Here is a 4,681-nt window from a genome sequence, read left to right on the forward strand (position 1 = left end):
GGCCGCCGTCGCTGCTGCCGCTGCCGCTTTCCGCTTCCTGTGCCCGGCACCGCCCCGCACCCCGTCCCTCCCCCGCCGGAGCCACCGCCCCCGGGCGAGGCTTCCCTGCCCGGGAAGCGGCCGCTCGCTGAGGCTCCTGCCCTGAATCCCCCGGACCTGGGCCCTGTTGTAGCCGCGGCTGGTGGGGCTCTGCGGCGGGACCCGCTACTCAGCCCTGAGGCCTGATCTGACGCTTGAACCTCTGCCTGTAGTTCAGCCTCCTCTGCACCTCGGGGCGTACACACGCTCCTTCACAGCTCCTGCCGCTGCTTTCCCCATCGCCACCCTCCTTGCTCCCGCTGCCCACCCCACGAGCCCCGCAGCCCTTCCAGGGCGCTGCAGCTCTCCTCCACCCAGCCATGCTCCTCGGCTGTCCTATGCCGTCACCCTCTCCCCCAGGAGACAGATCAGTCCCTTGGAGCTATCCCACCCCAGACTACGCTATCCCTTGCGTTTCCTCCAAGGCTAAGTGTATTGCTAGGAACTAATGCCTCGCTTTCGGGACGGCTTGGTCTCTTCCTCCACCCAAAGCCTGCAGCGCCCTTTGCCCCTGGTCACAAGAAGGCTGCCGTGAGGAAGGAACTCCTGCCGCCCAGGGAGAAGGGCCTGGTTTGCCTGAAGCCTGCCTTGGGCACCAAATTCCTGGCACCACTTGCTCTGGACAGGTGGGAAAGAGACAGGACAGTCCTATGTTAGCACATGTCAGTTTTTCTACATGTAAATGTTGTTCCTATTTAATTTCACCTTTGGGTTGACTTACCCTTTAAAAATATTTAAGTTTTCAGGACAGACAATGAGCTAGCAGCTGGGAATGTATGTAAAAAATCTAGACCTCCTAGATTCCAGTCCTGCACTTTGAACTGCTCAGGAATGACCCAGGCTGCAAATCGAACAAATGCAGAAGAAATGGAAGTTATTCCTATTAGACAGTGTATGTTTTGCATTACTATGGCTTCTGTAGACAGCATCTTTTATTTTTCCCTCCACTTTGCCTCCACTCCCTTTTTCCAAAATAATGCCAGAGTTTCATTTGTGGTGCTTGCCCCCTGCTCAACACCCATAGCCCACAGAATGACTTCACAATGAAACAGTCAACTGGGAACAACAAGAAACCTTTCCATATCACTCTGATTTGGTAGTTACATTACCTCCTATTTTGCATGGCATACATGCTTACCCAACCCTGTGACTGACTGGAAGAGTCTGATATCAACTGATAGGCTCCATCTTGTATTATGCATCAACATGTGTCTAAACTTGCCCACGGCCTGAGTACTCTGCTGCATTCCAGGGACTGTCTCTGCCCTCAAAAGCGTCTGACACCCTGCTGAAAGCCTGCCTCAGTCTCACTGCCTGCTAAAGGGCATGGGCTCCTGTCCTCCCTGCTCAGAGGTGGGCAAAATGTGACAAAAGACAACAGGCTTGAGCTTACGCAGGACAGAAATCTGGGGCAGGGGAGAGACTTGCTACAAGGAGCAGGGTTTTACCTGTGCCATGCTGGGGAGATACTGCCCTGACTGAAAGGCTACAAAAGCTCAGGGGGGAAACATCAACAAGGGAAAGAGGCCTTTACCAAAGGTCTTTAACCAGACTTCTTCAAAAGCAACAAAGAAACTCTGCTAAATTTATTTCTTTTCCTACTATGTTTCTCCAGCAGCTGCTCAAGAAGATTCAGAGGATTTCTCAATATTTGTTTCATGGTTTAGAGCAGCAGGACTTGTTGCAGTACCCCATGGAAAGGAGATTGCTAAGAGACCTAAGCTAGGGAAGTATACAAACCTCAATGAGGACCAGCAGCCATGCCCTGCCCAGACCTGCTGCAGATACCTGTTAGACCCAACAGTGAAGCCCCTCACACCTATCTAGGTCAAGGTGCTACACAGAAAACTGGCAAAGGAGGAACAGACTGAAGATGGGCTCAGGGGCAGATTCTGAGATATTGTTACATGCTTATCTCTCATCATCTGTTTAAACCTCTGAGACACGAGGAAATGTTTCGTGTGAGTCAAGCTACCTGTGTAGTAGGGTCGTAGTTCAGAAATTTGTGAAGTCCTCCCATACACTACTGAATAGGCAAAATTAGAGTGGATTAGGGTTTTCTCTAACATACCTGAGTGGATCACAAAGGTTCACAGAATTGTTTCAGTTGGAATGGACCTCTAGAGGTCCAGTCTCCCCACTCAGAACAGGGTCAACTAAAACAGGTTGGTTGGGGCTGTGCCAAGCAGGTTTTGAACATCTCCAAAGACAAAGAGTCCACAAGCACCCTGGGCAGACTGTTCTAGTGTTTAACACAATGCATAGTAAAAATGGGATTTTTCTCATGTTTAAATGTAATTTCATATATCTCAGTTTGCACCTGTTCCCTCTTTTCCTTTCACTAGGTCCCACTGAGAAGAGTCAGGCTCCACTTTTTTATTCCCTTGCAAATGATATTTACACATATTGATACACATGTACACACATCAACTCCATCCTGAAACCTCTTCTCAAAGCTAAAAATTCCCAGCTCCTGGTGCATCAGATGCGCCCATGATGATTCCCTAAATCATGTTAGTGGACTCCAGTATGTCCATGTCAAACAAAGTTGGTCTCTGGTCCAGAGTAATGCAAGACACTTTGACTGCTCCATTCTCCTCTGCTTTGATCTTTTCCTGTTCCTGCTGGAACAGTGGCCAGGAGATGTTTTAGGAAGGATTTGTAAGTGGTCAAGTATATGGTCCGGCAGTGCTTTATGGCACAATCTCAGATGCACACACAGATAGGTGAGGAGCTCAGACACTCATATGAAACCAGGCCCAAAGTATTTCATGAAGTGGCACACAAGAAAGGGATATGATTTCAGAGTCTCCATCCCTTTCTGCAGCAGACTTGTGATAGTTTTATGAGATCATAAATACCTTTGATTTGCTCCAAATTTGTCTCTCTTCTATGGAAAAAACAAAAAAAAGCAATCCTTATCATGTGAATGTCTATGCTGCAACCTCACATTCACTGGAAGCAGCAGAGAAAGGCTAGTAGATGCCCTGCACTTATTTCAGCAAGTAAATTAACAAAATAATTTTTTTCTGTTTAAGCCACCAAAACCCAAGCCTTTTTCAGATTTTACAAAAAGCAGCTTCTGTCTTTCCTTAACTCTCTGTTGATTTGTTTTTTCAGCAGCAACATGATTAGCATTCTCATTTCATACAGCTCCTTGAGGGGGTTGTTTCTATCCTTAGCTTCGAAGAAACACACAGAAAAATGTTACAAGTGCAAGCAGGAACCTTCTCTTCCTGCCTGAAACATGAGGATCCAGACAGTTCCTGTCTTCATTACATTTTCTGAAGGGTCTATGTGCCTCCCCACCAATGCAGTACCATCTGACCTGGGCCAGGATGGATGGACGGTGTAGTCCAACATGAAATACACACACTTGCAAGAAATTCAAAATGATACTGAGATCTGTGTTCTAGAGAAGACATAGGTAATTCTGCTATTCCATCTACTGCATTCCTCAGGGTTGGACTTTGCACTGTGACAAGCATGAGTTGGACAGAAAACCAGGGGGAGACGAGGCACTTTCTGAAATGTGGACATTATCCTTTGTTATGGCAAACCCATTAGGGTTTTGAATCATTTTGTCTTACACTTTGATTTGCTGATCACAGTGCATGAGCAACACTGCTATTCACTGAAATCACCTGAATAAAGGTCTACATTCTCTCTTCCAGGATCATGTACTGTAAAGTGGTGGGAGTTTTCAAACAACATGTATGTTACACTATTAAGTCATCTCCCAGCTCAGAAGTTTGCTTTTTCCTCCACAACGCTGGCTTGACTTATTTTAAATAAATCCATCTCCTTATCCTTATATTTTTCTACTGATCATTTTCATGGGTCAGATTCTGCTCTGTTTGGAGATACACACATACTATATTTTTGTTAAGATACTGAGGTTGAATTTGATGTAGCTTTTCTCCATCACCTTGGAAACCAGACTTCTTTCCTCAAAACCCAGGCTCCACCTTCCCCAAAACACAGTGACATATCCAGACAATTTTTGTCTCTGACAAAATTCAGTGACAAAATCATATATTTGAATATGTCCATAAAACCTGATTGATTTCTGAGCTTGGTATTGTTTTTACTACTTCCTGAATAGAAGGGAAAGATCATTCTCAAGTTAAAGGCCGCTAAAGACAAAATTTGTGTGCATAATGCCCTGAGAATCAGAGGCAGTGCTTTGTCAAGAAACACAAGCATGAGCTGAGCCAGCACAAGTATAAATGTCACTCTGAATTACAGCCTGCTTTTATATAGCATCAGCTGGAGCCTCCAGCACAGGGTGCAAAGTAATTTCCTGAGACTGGATGTCACTTCATAGGTCCTATCTGATGAAACTCCTCATACAGCCAATCTGAGCCGTGCATGATCGTGCTCTCAGCCACTGACCTCACTCCAGCAGCTTACATCGAAAGTTTAAGTAAATGCACAATGACAGAAGAGCACAAGGTGCCACTTTTCAGCTCTTCTGCTGTAAAAAGTCTTATTTAGAAGAAGAGAGAGGGAGAGGCCAGAGGGACATGACTACAAAATAACTCCTTCCTTCCCTTTTGGGTGGTTGCTATTTAGAAAGGGAAAACGCACAGTACTGCGCAGC

This window comes from Parus major, chromosome 1 (assembly GCF_001522545.3).
Source record: "Parus major isolate Abel chromosome 1, Parus_major1.1, whole genome shotgun sequence".
Classification (NCBI taxonomy): Eukaryota; Metazoa; Chordata; class Aves; order Passeriformes; family Paridae; genus Parus; species Parus major.